The sequence below is a fragment of the Rhinolophus sinicus genome, linkage group LG02, assembly GCF_036562045.2.
Source record: "Rhinolophus sinicus isolate RSC01 linkage group LG02, ASM3656204v1, whole genome shotgun sequence".
NCBI lineage: Eukaryota > Metazoa > Chordata > Mammalia > Chiroptera > Rhinolophidae > Rhinolophus > Rhinolophus sinicus.
This window is the reverse complement of record NC_133752.1, coordinates 3,585,324-3,607,251: the sequence shown is the minus strand read 5'-3', so window position 1 is coordinate 3,607,251 and position 21,928 is coordinate 3,585,324. Positions and strand designations below refer to the sequence as shown.

Genomic DNA, 21,928 nt, shown 5'->3' with positions numbered 1-21,928 from the left:
AGTTGTGTAAATGGTAGCTCTCTCTGGTCCATCCTTCCAGCACTGGGCCCACGGTGTCCAGTTGAGCCCTTCCCAGCCTACACTTCTGCGTTTCCCAAGAGCGTGAGAGCCGGTGGGGGGAAATTTGCCTGAAGATCTGAAAAGCTCTGTGCCTAGCATGCAGTGGGTGCTCAATAAATAAATCAGCGAACAACGATCCCAGGTAGGTCACTCCCCCTCTGGACCCCCTTCCTCTTTGTAAGTAGGTAATCTCCAGGCTCCTTCCTCTCTGGTGCCTATCATACTTAATGATTTCTTTTTTTTTAGGACAAGCCTAGGAATAACATTTAGGGAAGGTGGGTGTGTGAAGAGACTGATTGAAAGGTTAGTGCACATTTTTGGTTCCCACTTCCGAATCTTCCAGAATTTATTGTTGCCAACTTAACAAAAAGAGCCATGTCACATTTCTTTAGCTTGTCTTCTGGGTTTCTTTCTTTCTTAAATTAAAGTCTTTATTTTAAGCCGCCCACTCCAGCCATCCCAGGACGCGGCACAGAGGAGGGGGCACAGACAGGTGGAGCGTGTACCCGGGAATGGGGCGCCAGTGGAGTCCCACTCCTCGGGCGGGGGCCGGGGAGGGCAGGAGCGGCAGCAGAGCTTAGGGGTGTTTGCAAAGAGCAGCCCCCGCGCGCCCCTCCGTCGGGGGCGTCCCTCCGCACACCGGGTGGGCTCCGGCTTCCAGCCCTCCAACCTCCCGCGCCCGCCGCCCTGCGACCGGCCGGAGGGGCGGGGCCGGGGCGGGGCGGCCGGCGCTGATGTAATCCCGGCGCCTGGGCGGAAGGATATGAAACGCGCCCGGTTGGCGGGGCACTGAGGCCAGTTGCCGGGTAACGGAGCGGTGCGGCCGCGGCGCGCCGCCTCCCGCCCTCCGCGAGTGGCGCCGGAGCCGCCGCCGCTTTACGTAAGGCGCAGGCCAGGGCCGCCCGGCGCTCGGCAGCCGCTCGGAACCCTCGGAGCGAGAGGAGGCGCCGCCGCCGGCCGCCGCGCCGCTCGGCAGGTACCGCGGGAGGCTGGGGCGGGCGGCGGCCCCTCGGCCGAGCGGGCGCGGGCCTGTCCGCCGCCGAGGGCCTCCGGGGCCGGCCTGAGGTGGCCGGGCCGCCCCGCGGGCCGTGGGCTCCGCAAGAACCCCGGCCCGGCCCGGGCGTGCTGTGGGCTGCGGGCTTGGGGACCCACACCCCGGGTCTGGCTTGTGGCCGCGCTCCGGCCGCCGGGCGAGCGGGCGGCGGACGATGAGTCCGCACAATGGGCCGGTGTCGCCGCGCAGGGAGCGGCTCTTTGGGGGGAGGCGAGGCGGGGGCCGGACGTGGAGCCGGGGAGCGGTGCCCCGAGCGGGCGGCGGCGAGACTGCCGGAGTGGCCGGCCGGCGGGTGGGCGCTCGTTGCGCTGCCCCCTCCCCTCCAGCATTGTCCTTTTGGGCCCGGGAAGGGAAACCGCCGGCGGGGGAGGGGCCGAATGGGGCGGGGCTGGCACTGACTGACGGGGGCGCGGGCCTGTGGCGCGGCGCGCGCGGGGTGGGACCTGGCGGGCGGGGGCGGGGCCTGGCGCGCACTGGGCGGGCGCGGCGCAAGGTTTGGCGAAGGTTACGGCCGCTTGCGGGAGTGACGGGCCCACAAAGTCACCCGCCGCCGCGGCAGGAGAGGTTCTGAGCCCGCTGCTTGCAGAGGGCACGCGTCCGCGGCGGCCTCTCGGAGCTCTCCGGCCCGCCCCGCGGGAGAAGCGCGGCTGGTCTCGTGTGAACGGCTGCGAGCTGTCCCAGGGTTTAGCGGCCGCCGGCGGTGCGCACATGACAGGGCCTGCGCGCTCCTGGTGGCAGACCCCCAAATCGTGGCAGAACCCAGTTTTGGTTTCTCTTTCGCCGCCCCTCAGTTTGTGTCCTCTCTAGGGAAGCTGCAGAGACTTGCTTAACCTTGTTGAAACTACAGGCGATCAGTCGGGCAGGGGGGCGTGCGGTTCGTTGGAATGATTTCATCAAATGCGGTTCCTTCTGATAATCACCTGAGTTGGATACTTGGGTATCTACGTTGCATACTTCGTAGGGGTTTTGCATCTTTGGGTCTTTGACTGTTAAGCGAAAAACGGCGGTAGAAGATTGGTGAGGGGTGGGGGCAAGCAGTTTTGATACTCGGTGATACTGTGGATAAAACCGTGCAGACCCCCAAGCTGCATTTCTCCTGTGTAACCGAATCCCGTGCAGAATTCATAGACTTTGAATTTAAAGGGGGGAAAAAAATCTACCGTGCTGCCTCCTGAAGGTGAAATATTATCTCAGAAGTTACTTTGAATGGATCCGTTCTTAACTGGGTCTCAGTCTTTATGCGGTTCCCTGGTGACAAACACTGTTTCTGAAATTGTGCCATTGCATACCGATAGGTAAGCCCCTTGCAATTACTGCTTACTATGTTCTAGAGTCAATTGCCGTACCTGCTAAATAATGAATTTTTAATAATTCAAAAAGGAGTTTACTGTTTCAGTTTGGGCACAAGTATAATGGTTTTTATATAAGCCTGTTTATCAATGAAATAGCAGTTTGGTCACTGGAACTTTGAATGGAGGGGGGAATACTACTGTTAATTCCATAGCAAGTGGAATTAGAGGTCCAGGTTTTTTTTTTTTTTTTAAAAGGAAAAGTACATATCTTTAACATGACCGTTGACAGAAGGCAGCTCTGTAACTATTTTGTGGGTAATTAGCTTATTTGTTACACAAGTTGTAAACATTTAGGAAAATTCCATGGATTTTTTTTTTAGCACTTCTTTAATGATATTATAGATCATTCTGCTTTTATAGTAGCACTTTTCAAAGTAATAGGATTTTTAAAAAAAATTTTGCCCCGTGTGGAAAAGTACCAAGCCTGGGTTTTGTCTCCGTTTCAGCAGCCTTTCTCTTGGAGCAGTTAAAGCTCTGAGCCCTTTCTTTCTCGTCTGTAAAATGGGAAGAGTGATGATACTTGTCTCAGGATGGTTGGGAGGATCAAGTGTGGGGAGATGTGAAATATTTCCAGCTACATTCAACCCCTTTTAAGACATGCAATTAGTACCGCGTGTCAAAGCCGTCAGATTCCTTTCTTGGCTTAAACCTTTGTCTGTGGGCTCCTCCCCACCCCTTCCTGTCCACGCTGCCTGGCTGCCAGAGTCCTCTTTCTGAAATGTAGATCAGATCTTGCCGGTCTCTGGCTCAGAAAGCTTCTCAGGCTGCCTGTTTGGAGAGTGGAATCTGGGCCCCCCAGTGTCACATTCAAGGCCCGTCATAGCCTGGCCCGAGTCATCGCTGCACTTGAACCGTGCTCTCCCTCGCCTGTCCTGTCCGCTCAACAGAACTACCTTGGTTCTCTGAACATACCAAGCTGCTTCATCCCTTCTGTTTCTCTCCTCCTTTCTGGTTGAAATGCCGTGCCTGCCTCACTCCCATCCCCTCCAGTTTCTAAAAGTCTACATCTGACTTTGTGTCCTGGAGCCCTTTGGAAATCCTGTTAAAATGAATTATTCATTTCTGCATTCATAATCCTCTATTTTTACTTTCACCATTGCCTGCGTCATGTTGTGTTGTGTATGTTAAACTCTGGCTGTGGTGACCACGTCCTTATTTTACCCCCAACACCTTGTTCAGGGGTTTAAACATGAAAGTGTTCGAGTGTTTGTTAAAGTCTATAATCCGCCTTACGTAGTATATTATCATGAAGTACTTGAACAACAAACGTCGGAGTACCAACCACAACATCCGAAATGCAGTTTTGCTGTGTTGAAGATAGTTAATACTTAGAATGTTTCTTTTCAGTTATTTTTGGCCTCTCACGTGATACCAAGCGGTATCTTTATACAGCGCACAGACAACCACTTCTTCCGTCTGTCTGAACTTGGAGGATCCATGAGCGGGAACTATTGGCTGCGACATCATTTAAGCCTGTCTCTTGGGTAGAGGGAACCAGAGCACGGGTTTTAAAATACTCCTTACCTTTGGGATATGATTACACTCCCAGCAGATTATGTGCTTTTTGATTAAAATGGTTTTTAAAAAATATTTCGTATACTCATTAAAGAGTAATTTGCTTTTGGAGGGGCTTACGTAAAGAACAGGGGACCTGGATTTGAAAGACTCAGCTGGTGCCTTGGCTACCCGCTCACCCCCTGGGCCACCGCGGGCAGGTCAGTGAAATCTCTCTTGGACTTCAGTTTCTTTATTCCGTGAAATGAGAACAGCCTTGTCTGTGCTGTCTTTGCTCGTGTCACTTAAAGTGGCTCTACTTTGTGCACTGCATGTCCTCATTCAGACACAAGGTAATAAGCTGGCTAACTTCACAGCCATTCGTCCTCCATGACTCAGGTGGGACACTTTTTGAGTCTTCCCTTTCTCGACCAGATTTTAACCAGGTCTGCCTGCCGCTGTGTTTTCCTTGGGGCTCCTCTGCCCCTGCCCCCCCACAGGCTCCTGTCCGTCCTTGTGTCGATTGTCCCCCCAGCCTGCTAACTGGCCTCCCTTTTCTCTAGTCTCTCTGTCCCTCTCCTGGGTTCTGTCACCAGAACTATGTCATAGGGACATCAAATCCTATCATACCCTCCCACAAGTAAACACAGAGGTTCTCAACGCTTCCCCGCATTCCATCGCACCTAGGCATGACCTAGTTCTGCGGTAGGCTTACTCCTACAGAGATTTTCACCTTGGAGCACCACCACCTGGCCGGTGTTGAGGGTTAGGAAGTCATTCGGAGTCCTGTGCCGTCTGGCCTCGTTCTAGCCTTTAGCTTCACATTGTCCTTCATCTCTGTTGTCATCTTGTGTTTCAGCTCTGAACCTCTGGCCACTTCCATGGTCGTTTGTCCAGTTCCTATATTCTGGAATGTCCTTTCTGCCTTTTCCTTCCTATCAAAATCCTTAATACTGAAGGTTTGGCTTAAATGCTTCTACTTCTGTGAAGGAAGCTTCCCCTGATTTTCAGAATTAATTCATTATTCTCCTATACAGTGCTTGACTGCTCTCTCCACTCAGCTGTTTTCACTTTCGACTTTTTAGTGTATTCTTTACATGGAGGTCTTTCCTGGATTGTAAACTCTTTGAGGGAAGAGAGGAAAATCTCACTGTTGCCAATTCCTTCTGGAGTGCAGTGTTGTCTTTTTCTTTTACATAGTACTTACCCAGTAAGTGTTTGACTAAATTAACTCAGTCACTGCAGTCTCTGATGCTAGCAGAGGGGGAGCAGAGTTGGAGTGGCTTTATATGAGAGCTCATGCATCCATCCTCGGACACACTCAGAACAGGGCCCAGCACGGACCGTGTTTCCCTGAAAATAAGACCGAGCCAGACCATCAGCTCTACTGCGTCTTTTGGAGCAAAAATTAGTATAAGACCCGGTCTTATTTTACTATAATATAAGACCGGGTCTTATATAATATATATGAATGATGTAATATAATATAACATAATACAATATAATACCGGGTCTTATATTAATTTTTGCTCCAAAGGACGCATTAGAGCTGATGGTCCGGCAAGGTGTTATTTTCGGGGAAACATGGTAGTAAGTGGCAGCTTTTAGCTGTTCCTTGGAGCAGGTGTAGAGAACACTAGTGGTTTGGTAAGTTGACTGTATACAGCTTATGCTGGTTTAATAACAGTGTTCATGGATTTATTTCCGGTGCTTGTGTGTGAAGAAAAAAGTCATCTGCCCTCTCTCACTGCACCTCTGTTCTTTCAGTAGTTTTGGAAATAAGCGGAAAAGTCAGTATTTGGTCGGGGAGGGCTTTTGCACAAGCAGATTCATGACGGAGGTCCTAATTATTCTGCAGACAGACACACCTGTCTGTAGGTGAGCCATGTTTTCTGCATGCGGCTTCAGAAAGTCAGTGGAAAATGGAAATTGTCAGATTTTACACGCTATATTGTTTTTTAGTAAGGCAAACTTTTTCATTTTAATCTTATATCTTGAAGTTATTCATTAAGCAATAGAATCTCTCCCTAGTTAGTATTTGGAATGAGGGTTGAAATTGAAATTCTGTTTTTGCCCTCATCTCCAAGGCTTTTCCCTGTACTGCCGCAGCACACTTCTCTATAGCCCTCTAGCTCTTCTTTTGTCTGGTCAGCAGTCTTACCCCTGGCTGGATAGGGAGAAACTAGGTGAGGAAAACCAGTTATAATTTGGAAACTAAGTATTTAGTTACTGTTTTTAAGCGTATATGCATTACTAATTAACAAGTTGTATCCAGAAACTTGAAAAAGTGACATCTGTTGGTCCTAAAATAATATGGAATTCCCTACATGCGGCAACCTCACACCCCGTGGATTGCTACATTGACATACACTGACTATATTTATGATTATGAGCTTTAAAAAAAATCATTGGAAATTTGTATATTCCTAATAAATTGCTCTTAAAACTGGCCCCAAAGAATTGGGGATGATGGGTCATCCCGGTGAATGAAGTAGCATCTGTATTAGAAAAAAGGCAATAGAACAGCTAGAAAATTAACCATTGCAAAAATGCTTGAGAACGTGTTGTTTTGTGTGTATGTGGAGTGATGAAGGAGTGTGAGCTCTGTGGATACAGGCTGTGTGTGTGTGCTCCTCTTGTGAGCAGAAGTGAGACTGTGATTGTGCCTGGAGTCTTTATGGCGCCCGGCGCAGGGGAGCTGCCCCCCAGTACGTAATGAAATGAAATGAGCCAGTCACCTGTGGAGAAAAAAGTATATGGAGATAGATGTAAGTGGAAAGAAATATGCCTGACGCATTGTCAAATTTTGGGGGTAAATGGTTGTTATCTCAGTAATGGGGGAGGTAGAACGTGGGGAGGGATTTATTTTCCTTTCAGCTGGGAGTTTATTTGTAGCTCAGTTACATTTTCCAGACCACCTTTGGAATCCTAACAGCCAGTACATAACTGTTTCAACGTTGTTTGCCCAGTTTGGGGATTTACTTGTGCTCTTTAATTTTTTCTTCGGTTACTAGCCTTTTCTTAAGTGTCTGATTAGCATTTTGCTTCTTGTTATAGCCTCTTTTCTGAAGGTTTTAATTGAGAGGAAGTTGAAATTGAATAGACACATTTTTGATCTTTTTTTTGTGGTTGTGGTTGGTACTTGCCACTGCTTTCTTTGGTTACCACCATAAATAATTGAGTACTGATTGTATTTTTGTTAATATTTTGCTAGTACCATCTAAGGAGTTTCTTGTTTTTTATAAAACATAAGGCTTGATTTAAAACTTAAAACATATTGTGTGTGATTTACCAAAACATTGTTATGAATATAAATAACTGTCTTAAAGCCTATTTATTTTTCGACAAATACATGTTAAAAAATCTAAAAATGGAAGTAAGTTAGGGGATGAAAAGTCAATCTCCTTCACTCCCTTCCCATCCTGTACTTATTTTGAAAAAATCAATGATAAGTTTCTTGGACGTCATAGAAAAAAAATTACGCTTGTACTTCTAAAAATTGGAGTCCTGGTAGAGAGGGTTCTGTGTTTAAACAAACACTAAACTTTGTGTCTTGGAGTGCTTTCCATGTCGGCACATACAGATCTAATTCCTGTGCAGGTCTGCCTTGCGGCTGGCTTCTGCGTACCAACTGTTCCACTGTGCGATGTGCCAGCACTTACGTAACTAGGATGGGATGGCCTTCCACGCTGATGTTACGGCAAGGCCGTCCTGCAGTGAACTTCCTTCCACGCGTGCCTTGGTGAACTTGCCCAGTAACTTCCTTCCAGCCTAACAACAAGCTGACCTACAAGTTTCTAACTTCTCTGAATTACCATTGATCGTGTTAAAATTTTTCTTGGTGGCTATATGAGTTTTAATAATTTTAGACATTAGGCTGGGTGTTTTTTTTTCTCTGAAGTAATTCTGTGATACAAGGTCGGACAGTTAAGTTCCCGAACTCATCCTAGGAAAAGTGCTACATGCCTCGTTGCTGAATATCACTACGGTCACCTTTGAAGTACTCCCCTTGGGAAGCTATGCACTGACGCCAGTGCCTTATCCACCCTTCAAAGCCATTTTGTAACTTTCTGGAATGGCCCTCAGAGCTGTCATCGTATTCCCCTTGATGACGTGAATGTCATCAAAATGTCTTCCTTTCAATATTTCCTTTATCTTCGGGTGAAGAAAGGAGTCACTGGGGGCCAGATCAGGTGAGTAGGGAGGGTGTTTCAATACAGTGATTTGCTTACTGGCTAAAAACTCCCTCACAGACAGTGCCGTGTGAGCTGGTGCATTGTCGTGATGTAAGAGCCATGAATTGTTGGCGAAAAGTTCAGGTTGTTTTCGTCTAACTTTTCCATGCAGCCTTTTCAGCACTTCCACATAGTAAACTTGGTGAACTGTTTGTTCTGTTGGTACAAATTCATAATGAATAATCCCTCTGATATCATAAAAAGGTTAGCGACATCATTGCAACAAGTTTGCGAACTTAATTGTCAGACCTCATACAACTTTGTATTAAGGAAGACAACTTTTTGTGTTGCATAGTAAATATTAGGGTAATAACAATGATAAAGGCTCAGGCTCCGCCTCATGAACAGCAAGCTGTCGAGTCGCACAGGGCCCTCACTTGGTTTAATGCTCTGCTGTCAGTCTTGATAGTCTTAACAATTTCGAACAAGGGGCCTGCATTTCACTTTGCACTGGACCCCGCAAATTATGTAGCCAGTCCTGTAGAGACTTTAAAAGAGGTACATAAAAGTAAGAATTGCTGGTCCTCACGCCTCCCAATCCTGCTTTCTGAGTGACTCCCACTAACAATTTAGTTTAACCCCTGGGAGGCTTTGTAGAAGGCATATAGCAACGCATGCAGTCATGCTTGAGTTTTGTTTTTTTAAAAAACTGCTAAATTGAAATCCACGCAAAGTCCATGTTTATTTTCTTGGAAAACTCCATAATAATTTAGAATGCTACAAACTTAAAACTTTTTTTTAAAGGGGCTCTAAAAACCTTAGCATAAGAAGTTGGTACTAAACTGCATTTTTAGATTTTGTGTTGGTTTGTTTTGTAGAAAAGCGTGCTTGAAGCTTCAGGGAAACTGTTCGGTTTCAGAATGTTAAGATGCCTACCTCTGATGAGATGTCACTTTCTAAGATCTTGTAAATAAACTCGAAGCCCGTTATAGGAATGAGAGTCGTTTGTTTATTCAGCAGTCAGGCTCCATGGAACAGGGCATTCACTGGTGGGTACATAGGGTAATTTGGGCCTTTATTTCATTAGAAAGTAGTCTGAATTCGTGGGGGAGGGGGACAGGGAAAGGATTCTTAGAAGTAGCTGCAGAAAGTGGCTCAGGCAGAACATGAGCTCCCACTTGTTAAAACAGTTCCTGCGTGTCAGGCCTTGTGTTAAGGACCTTAGGTAAACCCTTTCATTTCACCCTGACAGCCCTTCTGTCACGGTATCATCTTCACTTTCCAAAGGGTGAAGCTGTGGCTCAGCGGTCTCAAGACAGGTCCCTGAGGTTACAGATGCTACACGGCTGAGCAGAAGCCCAGGCTTCTGTCCTCGCAACCTGAAGCGCATGTCCTTTCCCCCTTCCTAGAGGTGTGTTCATTCACATCGTGTTTGCTGACTGCCTGCTCCATCCTAGGCACAGATGCCAAGATGATTAGACACGCAGGAGACTTACTGGGGGGATTGCCTGGGAAGGGAAAGAAGGAGGGAGCAGGAGAACCTAGGAAGAAGCTTTGGATTTCCAGGCAGATGTGACTCCAGGCGAGGACGGAGGAGAGGAGGCCCTGGGCGGGCGCAGCCACAGGCCAGGGCAGTGTTGAGGAAGTTTGGCCAGGCCGATGGGGGTTCTGCCTAAGGCAGGGAGGCCTGGGTCCAGTACCCCTTTCTGATCAGCATTGCTGGGGCAGCCTGAGAGACTTATGCCTGCTGCCCTTGCTGTGGTGACTGGGAATGTTCCGCAGCCAGGGGCTGTCGGTCAGCGTGGCTCCCTCCCCACAGCAGGTTCTCTTGCAGGGCCGGCAGAGCAGGGCGCCGCCCTGGCGGCTACAGGCAGCACTGCTGTGTCCTGGTCGGGGAGGGGAAGACTGGCCCTAGGAGTAAGCGAATGGGTAGGTGTTCCTGGGGAAAATTCGTGCTAAGAGGAGAAATACAGCAGGCTTGGAGGTGTTGTGCCGGATAGGGTGGGCAGGAACGGGCTCTGAAAAGGTGACACTTGAGCTGAGACCTGAAGGAAGTGAGGGAGAAAGATGTGGGGACACCTCAGGAGCACGGCATTTCAGGGGAGGGCAGAACAAGTGGAGATCCTGATTCTGGACACACTGGGAAGGTAGAGCTGAGAGGATGTCGGATGGATTGGAAATGGGATGTGAGAGGAAGAGGGGGCGTCACTAGGACGCCGGAGCTTCTGGCTGGAGCAGTGGGATCATGGGATTGCCCTCACGGACATTGGGAAGGTCATGGCAAGGATGGTGGTGAGAATTCAGTGCTTTTTTGTTTTTTGTTTTTTTAATTTTTATTGGGGAGTAATGTGTTTTTCCAGGACTCATCTGCTCCAAGTCAAGTCGTTTTTGTTTTGTTTTTTTAATCTAGTGAAGGGCGCAGTTCACCGGCCCATGTGGGGATCACACCGGCCGTGTCGGTGTTAGGAGCACAGCGCTCTAACCCGCTGAGCCAACCAGCCGCCCCCTTGTTTGTTTTTTAATTTATTGGGGAATATTGGGGGACAGTGTGTTTCTCTGGGGCCCATCAGCTCCAAGTCGTTGTCCTTCAACCTGGTTGTGGAGGGCGCAGCTCAGCTCCAAGTCCAGTTGCCCTTTTTCAATCTTTAGTTGCAGGGGGCACAGCCCACCATCCATCCCATGGGGGAATCAAACTGACAACTTTGTTGTTGAGAGCTCGTGCTCTAACCTGAGCCATCTGGCCACCCCTCCAAAAGCTCGGCCTTCCCTCTGGCAGCTCAGCGGCAGCTCATTGTCTTCAATCTAGTTGTGGAGGGTGCAGCTCACTGGCCCATGTGGGAATCGAACTGGTAACTCTGTTGTTCAGAGCTGGTGCTCTAATCAGCTGAGCTTCTGACTGCCCCCACCCCGTTTTTTTTTTTTTAAGACATGTTATAAGTTGAGATGCCAGTTGGACACCTAATTGTCTAGTAGCTTGGTGGCTCTAGAATTCTGGGGTTCGTGAGAGAGCAGCAGAGTAGAGATGAAGTTTGGAGTATTCGCTGCAGAGATGGTATTGAAAAATCACAGGACTGGAGAGCAGCTAGGGCTGTGCCGTTCAGTAGGGGAGCCACGGGCCCCATGTGACTGTTTTCACTTTTGCTGTAAGTATCGAATACACACCAGAGTTTAAAGACAGTGTGGGAAAAAAGAGTGTAAAATACTGCTAAGGATCTTTTACCTGCATTATATTTGAGTGGTAATATTTTGGATATATTGAGTTAAGTAAAATGTATTAAAATTAATTTCACTCGTTTTTCTTTTTAAACATGGCTAGTAGAAATTTTAGATTACATGCGTGTGACTCACGTTTTGCTCTTGGATGGCACTGCTGGAGGAAGTGCATGCAGGTAGAGAAGCTGCCCACGGACTGGCCCGGAGCCAGCAGGGAGCCGGAGAAGGCGGGCTCCAGGGCAGGGCAGGGGTAACAGCTGTGGTCTGTGGGCAGGTGTGCGTCACTGGAGTTTCTCCAGAACTTGGGTAAAACAGAAGTGTCAGAGCGGCGGGGCTGACCGCTGCCGAATAGGTGGGCTCGGCCCTGGAGAAGCGAACAAGTCCAGAGATGGTCTGCAGCTCAGGCGGCTCTCCCTGTACCATTGTTTTAAAGTGAGTGTCGTCAGGACCAGAAGCAGCCTGTCCAGCGGGAGCGGTACGGTGTCCCCTCTGCAGACTCACCCACAGGAGTAGGAAGAAAGCCCACGCTTAGAAGACTTGATGCCCTTCATGCTGGCAGGTGACTGGTGACCCCAAAGCCGAGGTCTCAGGGCTGCTTTCAGCTTGGAACCTCCCGCTGATGACACCGTCATGTGAACGTCTTACCTTCCCACTTCTCATTCTAAGCTCGTAGTGTACCTTGTGATGTTCCGTTAGGCTCCTTGATGAACTTAGCCACCACGAGGGGAGGGGCTTGTTACCGTCCGTTAGCTAAATGTAGACTCGGGGTTTCTGGTTGACGTATTGGCCGTTTGGTCCCTTGGCCAGCATGCGTTGGCACTGCCAGCCCACCTGTCCTGATGGTCTCCCAGAGACGCAGAGCTGAGGAGCACGTTGGGCCGTCACTGACAGCGCTCTAGGACCTTCAGGAGCCACTCAGGGCTGCTTTTTACCATGTTGACAGCCGCGTCGGTACAGTGTCAGGCACATGTTCTCCCCCTGCATTTCATTCTCATTTTGGAAAAAACACACTTGCACATTGTAGAACAGTGTATATAGCAGCTTTTCCCTCCGCAGGCCATAGACACTGCCATGGAAACCGGAACGTGCTGGGGCCTTGCCAGGGCCGGCAAGACAGTACCTTGAAAGGGATCAGGTGGCACCTGTAGTCTGCCGTCGGCTAAAGTGGGGTTGGAGCTGGGCTCGCTTTCTCTCTGGCTTGGGGTTCAGGTCTGTCAGCTTCTCAAAATGCCTCCAGGCCTGTGGGGACAGTGAACAGTAATGGCCAAACCAGAAGCTTCGATGATGAAGGATATGCTAAATGCAAAGCGAAAAGGCTCTGCTTTGGTCCTTCGCAATTGTGTGATGCGAGGCTGCAAGTTAGTGGTGGGGTGGGAAGAGCTCGAGCCACGGCGGCCCTGGTCTTGCCGTGGGCCTGAATATGTGTTTGTTCTTATTTCGTCAAATGAGGAGGTTTGGCTGAGCTCAGTGTGTTTTCGTGCTGTGAAAGCAGTGTCCGGCACAGAGTGGGGGTTCAAATGTTTATTGAAAGCGTGAGTGGATATAAGAGTTCTAGAGCGCCTAGACTCTTAAGGCATGAGACAGAGGTGGGAGATGAGTGTCTGAGCAGTTCCCCGGCTCCGCACCTGCGCCCCTTGAAGCTGTTTCAGGTAGAGTATTGGGTTCTGTTACTTGGGGAAATGTTTGAACGGCCCCAGATTAGATCTCTGAGTGAAACGGTGGCTTCTGCTGCTGACATCGACCCATTTCTCACCTCACTTTCACATCCCTATATCCTTTTTCTAAGATGAAAGTTGCAGGAGAATAATGCAGTTTCCGTCAGATGGAGGGCAGGGGCCTGTGTTAGTTTCCTGGGGCTGCTGTCACACACTGGCCGGCCTAGGGCAGTTTCTTCTCCCACAGCTCTGGAGGCCACAGGCATGAAATCGGGGGGTCGGCACGGCGGGTTCCTCCTGGAGGTCCTGAGGGAGGGCCTGTTCTGTGCCCGTCCAGCTTCTTTCTGGTGGTCATTGGCCATCCCCTGGGTCATAGGCGCGGCTCTCCAGTCTTGCCTCTGTCCTGGGGCCTTCTCTTTGTCCCAATTTCCTTCTTATAGGGACGTCAGTCATTGGATTCGGGTCTGAACAGAGGTGGATTGAAAGTGGTGGTAAGAGGGCGAGAGGAGCTACCGATCGAGAGTGACGGCTGCCTCCGTGTGACGGGCACGCCCATGTCGTAGAAAGAACCTGGGGCTTCCGGAGAGTGGGAACGTGGACTCGGGCTTATCTGGCTGAGCATTTATTTCGTGCATGTGCTGAAATCACATTCTGTCAGCTTGAAAATGACTCGACAGCATGACCCCATTGCCCTCCCACCCCCGAAGCTGCCCGGGGTCTGCCACGGTCTTGCACGGAGTAAGGACAGTCAGGGGACTGTGACTCCAAGGGGGTAGTCAGTTCCCCTCCAGCTTCTGTGGGAGGTGGGTTCTCTGGAAAACAGCTGCAGTCAGTCAGCAGGCAGGGTGCTGAGGCAGAAGTACCTCTGGGGTCCACACGGTGGAAGGGAGGGAGAAGGTGGGCTCTGTCCAGGCCCCACCACAGCCTTGGCCAACCCTGTGGGGAGGCTGGACCGTTGACCAGGCCTCTCATCAGGCAGTCTCCGGATGGGGAGCACTCCTGTGGAGGGGCTGCTGTCGGGTCGGGCAGCCCTGCAGGTGAGGCAGTCCCTCAGGGGCTGACACAGCACTCCCAGCAGCCTCCAGGGCGTCCTCCAGCGGGGGGCTGGGTGTCGTCTGTCACGGATGGACAGCGTTTCTCTTAGAAAAATTTTTGGTTTAGCTTGATTCATTGGTTGGCCTTCTGGAAAAATATAGGGTAAGTCTGTTCCCCTTCCTCTGCGACTCCCCTCAGCTCCCCCCTTCCCCACTCTATTAAGTTACGTGTGTGTGTGTGTGCACATGTGCAGTTATAGTGTACGTTAAGCTTTTTCTCCCCAGATTAAACATACTGGTTTCCTTAGACTTATGTTATTTCACATGGTATCTATGCTAACTTGATATTTTCATGGTGTAGAGTTGAGACTGCCTTGGTTTTCTTTACACATTTAGCTGCATGTGTTCAAGTATTTATCAGTGACATTGAGCTCCTTGGGGCAATAGCTCATTCTCAACATTTTGGAACATATTTCATTTGAATTTAAAATTTTCAGTTCATTTAATCTTGCCTCTCTTTTTACCCTGTTGAGTTTGTCCTGCTTTGATGATTTGAAAGACTTAAGGAATCCGTGGTCAAGTTGGACCACCTTTGAGCGGAAAGGAATTCTCAGAAAGCCAAAGTCAGATGCAGTCCATTGCTGCTCGCATCATCCCCCTTGAGGCCAGAGGGGTCCTTCTGGGTGGCTGTGAGTTGTTACCAGATGGTCTGTGGTAGCGAAGAGCTTGACTCGCGAGTTCCTTCAGTCTGCTCTCAATCCCAATGTCCTCTTTCTTGCTCTTTGGGGAAATTAATTTTCTATGCTAAACTTCAGTTTCTTCGTCTTAGAAAAGGAATAATAACAGTATTTACCTCCCAGAGTTGTTAGATTGAGTGAAAATACACATAGAACACTTAGGTAGGGAGGATTCAATATACACAAGCTGCTTCTGCTGTTGCTGGAAGGAAACCACACGTATGTTATGAGGAAGAAAGTGTCTGTACTCACTAATTCTAGATAGAGATGACTGAGCTAGATCTGTGATCTTAGCAAACTTCAAGTGGAAGGAAATCTTCTTAACCAATAAAGAATGTCTACAGAAAACCTACAGAGCGCAGTAACATTCATGAGGAAGTGTGGAAACATTTCCTGTATCATCTGACAGAAGACAAAGGACGCCGCCCCTCCCTCCGACACCACTTGTCTTTCCTGTCCCACCGACATGGCACAAGGACTGGAATGCTAGAAACAAAACTCTGGTCATTGCAGATAGTGATAGTGTAGAAAACCTAAGAGACTCTGTAACCTACTACCTAGGAATACAGCTACAGCCAAGGCCTGCGTGTCAAAAATAAAAACTTATTTGAAAGACATAAAACGAGACCTAAATAGATGGAGAAATGGCTCTTGTTGATAAACAGGAAAATGCAATATTGTGAATCAGTCAGTTCTCCTCAGGTTGATCTGTATGTGTAACACATTCCAACCAGAATCCTAGCAGGGTTTCTCATAGAATGTAATGGCTGGTTCTGAAGTGACAAGGAAGAGCGAAGGGCGAAGAGCAGGGAAGACACTCCTGAGGAGGAATCTCAGGGCTTCATGTGAAGGCCTAGTGGTGGGACAGGTGGTGCTGGTGGGGTGGGGTTGCTAAGAGAGCCCCACATAGCCCGTGCTTCTGGGGAACAGGAGAGAAGTGGTGGGACAGGTGGGGGTGGAGGGAGGACCCTCAGTGATGCCGGGATAGAGAAGAAAATGCCATGAGGTGCCTTCTTCACGGTTCCATTCACGAATTCCCGATACACGTTGCTTGTAGAAGGATTAGGGGTTTGAATGTTTCTTAGATTTTACAAGGTTGTGCGGTGCTTAAAAACCCCCAAATCAGTGGCTTAAATAGCAACCATTTCTTCCTGGCTCACATCACAAGTTGGCGGCTGTGAGGCAGCTGCCTCGGCTCTCCCAGGTGGCCTCTTGTTTTGGGACCCATGGTGAGGACGCTGCCCCATTTGGAATTTCTTTTTCGTTTTTCTCTTTTTAAGAAGGGCGCAGCTCACAGTGGCCCATGCGGGGATCGAACCGGCAACCTTGGTGTTATTAGCACCGCGCTCTAACCAGCCGAGCTAACTGGCCACCCCAGGCTGCCCCACTGGGACATGCTGTTCCTGTGATCCCAGGAGAAGAGGCCAGGCTCGGTCACATGATCACTCTTAAAGCTGCTACTTGGACCTGGTGTGTGTCACGTCCATTACAGTCCAATAGCCAGACCAGTCCCAGGGAGCGCTGCAGTGCAGGTACTCAGCCTCCAGGGGGGCACTGCCAGTCCACCCCAGGGTGACAGCCCTCACTCACTGTGTAAAGAGATGGTTAGGGAAGAGAGGGATAGCTGGGGGCAGCAATTCAGTCTGCCAGAGTGGGAGAAGAAAAGCTTAGATTCTTTTAGAGGAAAATACAGCCAAGTATCTTTCTGACCTTGAGGTAGGGAAGGATATGTGAAGACAGTGTTCTTGAACTTGAAAGTTACATTTGTCATCTGTAGAGCTTGGTAAAATGCGTTCTTCTTTACTCAGCCTTTTGTCCTATTCAGGCCTTCAGTGGACTGGATAAGACCCCCCCACCCCACCCCCATATTGGGGAGGGCAATCCGCTTTCCTCAGTCTGCTGATTTAAATGTTAACCTCGTCCCAAAGACACACCCACATCATGTTTAACCACATATCTGGGTGTCCGTGGCCCAGTCCAGTTGACACATGAAATGAACCGTCACAGTGACTGTCTCCTCATAGGCCTTTCTTTCCCCACTGCTCTTGTAAAGATCTCAGAGCCTGGGAGTGACATCCTTGTAGCGTAGCCCTGTCTGAGTTTCGGGCCTCCTGCCTCTTCCCAGCACCTTCCTGCTAGCCTTGTGGGAGGCATGGGTGGTGTTGGCTCTGCTCTGGAAGCTGAATCCCAACCGGGGTGTTTTCTCTTTCCTTGAGGGAGGGACATAGGACACAAAGGGGATTTTGCCGGAACATAATGGCTTACACAGTGGGGGTTCAGTTATAGAGCAAAGCTTCGGAAGGAGGTGTAGGGAGCTCAGAGGGTGAAATCAATTGATGTGAGATTATCTCTGGGAAGGAAAGTGACAGCGGTGGAGAAGGATAACAGTGAAATATGAGTGTATAGACGTGCAGTTCTTGTACTAACTGAGGCCCAGCTACCGTATTTCCCCGAAAATAAGGCTGGGTCTTATATTAGTTTTTGCTCCAAAATATGCATTAGGGCGTATTTTCAGGGGGTGTCTTATTTTTTCATGTACAACAATCTGTATTTATTCAAATACAGTTAGGTCATCTTCTCTGGAACATCGTCATAACGTGCTAAATGCGTCCGTCTGGCTGATGATCTTGACTGGGGCTTATTTTTGGGGTAGGTCTTATTTTCTGCGAAACACGGTAGCTTAGACCGAGAGGTCAAGGTAGGAGATTTGATTTGTAGGTTGTGACATTTGTATACATTACACAGACCTTTGACATTACCAGTGAGTAGTTGAAACGTGAATGAATATTCAAGGGTCTGTAACATAACTCTAGGCAAAAGTCACTTCCTACTTACGGTTACTGGTGGTTAGGTAACGCCCAGAAGGTGCATTTAGATAAGATTACTCTAACTCATTAAGTAAGTGTTTCAAGGGATGGATAATCTTTTCATATTCACTTGAGTAAAATACTTACTACTAACCTCCAAATCACATATTTCACATGATAGAAAACTTGACCAGAGTCAATAAGAAAGGAATAATCAAAGTTATATTTAACATGAGTGATTTGAAAGTTGATTTTTATGTTTAGTGTTTGGGTAGTTAACTATTTTTCTTCCATCTTTGTATGCTTTTCTGAGCCATGCAGTGTATATTTCTGAGACTTTTTTTTCTTCCTTTGCATTTACCTTTGTAATGTAATAAGACTTGATTTGAACATAGCAAAATTTTAAAGAGTTTTAACCTATATAGGGCTCTACAGATAGTCATTTCAGTCTTTTTTTTTTTTAAAGGAAGGGTCTTAATTAGTGTAAAAATTGCAATCCAAAATGTATCACCTCTGCTGAGTATCATACTTTTTTTAAAAAAAGATTTTATTGGGGAAGGGGAACAGGATTTTATTGGGGAACAGTGTGTTCTTCCAGGCCTTTTTTCCAAGTCAAGTTGTTGTCCTTTCAGTCTTAGTTGTGGAGGGCGCAGCTCAGCTCCTGGTCCAGGTGCCGTTGCTAGTTGCAGGGGGCGCAGCCCACCAACCCTTGCGGGACTCGAGGAGTTGAACTGGCAACCTTGTGGTTGAGAGCCCACTGGCCCATGTGGGGATTGAACTGGCAGCCTTCGGAGTTAGGAGCATGGAACTCTAACTGCTTGAGCCACCTGGCCGGCCCCGAGTATAATACTTTGCCGAGTATCTTAAATATATTTTTGAGAACTTTGCACTGTTAATCCGTCTTTAAAGTCTTTATATTTTAGGTCTGGAGGAATATGTCCATTTCGCGGACTCCGGGAGAAGCCCGCAGATAAATAGCCATATGAGTGCTTTGGCTCCAAGTGCAGTAGGACTTCTCAGCATGTTCTCAGGGAGCCTGAAGTTCACTTGAACTAGGTAGCAGTTCTAAACTTTTAGCAGCTGTGCCTGGCACCCAGCAAATGTTTACTTCTCATCTGGCTGTCCCCCCTCCCCCTGCCCCTGGAATGTGCCCTGTGAGCCTCACACTCTGCCTTCCCCGCTGTAGAGCCACTGGCCAGTTAGGTTCACTCCTTCTGGTAGCTCTGCCATGAACATCCTGTTGGCACATATCTGTCTTTTGATCCACTAAAAACCAGCGTGGTGGTTTTGTGAAGTGGAAACAACCCCCGGATCATGTCAGTGGCCGTAAGCACCCCCATGATGCTCAGGCGCCTGCCTTGCCGCTGTGCCTGCGGTGTGCCCATAGGTAAGTGGCAGTGGTCCTGCCCTGGAGTGGTGCCCACAATGCACCGAGCATGCAGACCTCAGCACAGCCCCTCAGTGTGTGTACTCACAGGCAATACATGCAGATGGAGACGGGCCCGGGGAATGGGAGACTCCGGAAGTTTCTGAGGGCAGACAAAAGGAGGACTGATTCATTTACTGTATAGAATAGTACAATTTATGCAGATTACTTAAAGGAAAGCAAAGAAGGATATATTTAAAGATCTTATTCCTGAATTGTGTCTTCAGTCTAACTTTTCAATTCTGCAGTGTTCAGGATGAGGGACCCTACATGATCTATGTCGTCTTTATACCTTGGGCTTTAGCGAAAACTTTCATTCTTTCTGGTTAGAAGGTCTTATTTACCAAAGTGTGTTCTGAAGAACACCAAAGAGGTCCATAATTAAGTAAGTATGGAAAACGCTGTCTGCTGTGCTATTTCCTTCCTGGTGGTTCCAGGTACATATTACTGTAATATTAAACGTTTCAAGATGTCCTAAAATAAACAAGCCTGCTTTTGTTTCATTTCTGGTATTTCCCTGATTTTTGCAAAAGAAGGAAGTTCTATAGCAAAAACAATAAAATTTTATATCACACAATACACTTTGGAGAAGCTAGCAGGTTATCTTTTAAATGATGACACTGTTCATTTAAGTAGCTTCCTGGGGGCTGTAGCTATAGTAATCTTGAGTCACACCTAAAGACATGATTTAATCTTGGAAGCATATAATTAATGGATGGAAAATGGAAACAAGTACTTTGAACCTATTCTGAGTTCTAAAATGTATATCTTCTTGCAAAATCAAAGAGAATTTTATTCTGATACTTCAAATTTTCTAACTAGTAGAATATGAGTCAGATAATCCATTAAATTTTTTCTGGGTGGCTGGATGGCTCACTTGGTTGCCGGTTTGATTCCCACATGGGTCAGTGAACTGTGCCCTCCACAACTAGATTGAAAACAACGACTTGACTTGGAGCTGAGCTGCATTGCCCACAACTAGATTGAAAAAAAAGATGACTTGACATCCTGGAAAAACACTGTTCCCCAATATTGCCCAATTAAAAAAAAATTTCTATTAGGTCTCTTATTGGCAGATATTAAAACATTACCAAGGTATTGCTTATTACCTAATTTTATTTTGGACAGCTGTAGTGTGTATTATTTAGGTGTGGCTTTTTATACTAACTTAAAAACAAAAATTGACCTGTTTCACCAGTGAGTTGCAGAATTTCAGGCCATTTTCCCCCCACTCATTGAAACTCAGAAACTAGATTACATTCTATTTTTGATGTTAGTAGTTGAAAGCTGTAGAATTTTCATGCACAGACATTTTGACAAGCAACAGTGTCACTTTGAACAATGATTTTAGTGCACAATGATCTAGTATTTTATTTGATAAAATGCTTCATGCTGGACAAAATAGGGTGTATCATGGGAGAGTTTTTAGTTTCAAAAATTCTAAAAATGTTTTAATTTTTTCTTAATAAACTCGTTCATGGTTTTTGAAATTTGCGTTTCTTTTTAAAAACTTATTTAAGTGTCTTTTTCCAGGACCCATCAACTCCAAGTCAAGTAGTTGTTTCAATCTAGTGGAGGGCGCAGCTCACAGTGGCCCATGTGGGGATCGACCCGGCGACCTTGTCTAAGAGCACCGTGCTCTATCCAACTGAGCTAATGGGATGCCCCCCAAATTTGCATTTCTTAGAGTGAAGAGAAGTTTCAATTTCTCACAATTGAAGTTTTTAAAGTTCTAAAATTTAGTTCCATCACTTTTCCAACAACTTTTCTGAAAGCTTTTAGAATTTCATAATAAAGAACCTTTTGTTTTTGATTTTTGGATTTTGTTTCATAGCTGTTTTTTTTTTTTTTTATCTTTTGCTAGAGGACTCTTTGTGTCTTTCAGATCTAAGTATACAGAGAGTACCAAAACAATGTATACACCTTTTAAGAAAAGGAAAAACTGTATTAATTGTAATACTCAATATATACCGATAACAAAAGATGAATACAAGTCACGTTTGACTTTTGCAGTTATAAGAGGTGCTCAAAGTGGTTCCCATCAGCGTCCAGACACTTCCAATTATAGTGAACTGCTTGAGCAGAGATAACATCTCTTAAAATGTGCAGACATTTTTTTGGCACCCTGGTACGCATGTCCCCCCGCCCCTTTGACCCAGATGGCTTTATGCATGTGTTTGCACCCTATAAACTGTTGACAAAGAATGTCCAGCCAAAGAAAAAAGTATTAAAAGTGTTTATTTGAGCCAAACTGACAATTGCCAGGAAGCAGAATCTCAACGGATTGAGAAAGTGCTCCGGAGAGCGGCAGTTTTGCAGCTTATTTTATACATTGGAATCAAAGGAGGAGACGTGAGGAGGGTTGTGTGGGATCCATTGGTGGTGCGGGGGTGGGAGGAAGCGAAGGGGGAATCTCTGGGATTGGAGCAAAGTAAAATGGAGAGACACGTGCGTCTTCCACACTGGTGGGTCCGGGACAGTAAACATTCACGGAACTGGAGATGCATGTGGGCAACATGGTAACATGTGGGCTGTGCTCTGGTGTCTTCAAGGAATCTGGGAAAGGAGATGACTCTGACATTTCAAAGGTGTGTTGCCTTAGATGCACAAAGACAACAGACGGTTTCAAAGGGAAAGACTGACCTTTGTCAGGAGGCTACAGGCCCAGGACGTGACTGGCCCCCAGGACCCGCTTTTAGTCAGGAATTTTTACTTTCAGGCCACCCGGTGTGGTTCCTGCGGTCTCTGGGTTTGTAGGGCCCGCCCGCTATGTGGGCCTCCCCTGAGCTTGTCGGGTGTAGTATGTGGCCCCTTTTCGGCCATGACTATCTGACTCAGTGTTTGCTCCTTCTAGGGGAAAAAAGGTATTTTTGTAACTCTCCATAAGGGCCTTTTTGAAGGCATAAAAAACTGCCATTTTG

The 21,928-nt window shown here is 47.6% G+C and overlaps 1 protein-coding gene across 5 annotated transcripts in view; it reads left to right on the top strand.

Annotated features, from left to right (window-relative positions):
- Positions 1-831: 831 nt before the first annotated feature.
- Positions 832-21,928, top strand: part of KIAA0232 (KIAA0232 ortholog) — a 78,485-nt gene continuing 57,388 nt past the window's right edge. For 2 of the 5 annotated variants that reach the window (XM_074320947.1, XM_074320929.1), the window contains exon 1: positions 833-1,036. The gene's annotated coding sequence lies outside the window, so the exon portion shown is untranslated. Of the gene's footprint in view, positions 1,037-2,158; positions 2,410-21,928 lie in introns of those variants that run through there. The other 3 variants (XM_074320943.1, XM_074320938.1, XM_074320933.1) reach the window with 3 other exon arrangements.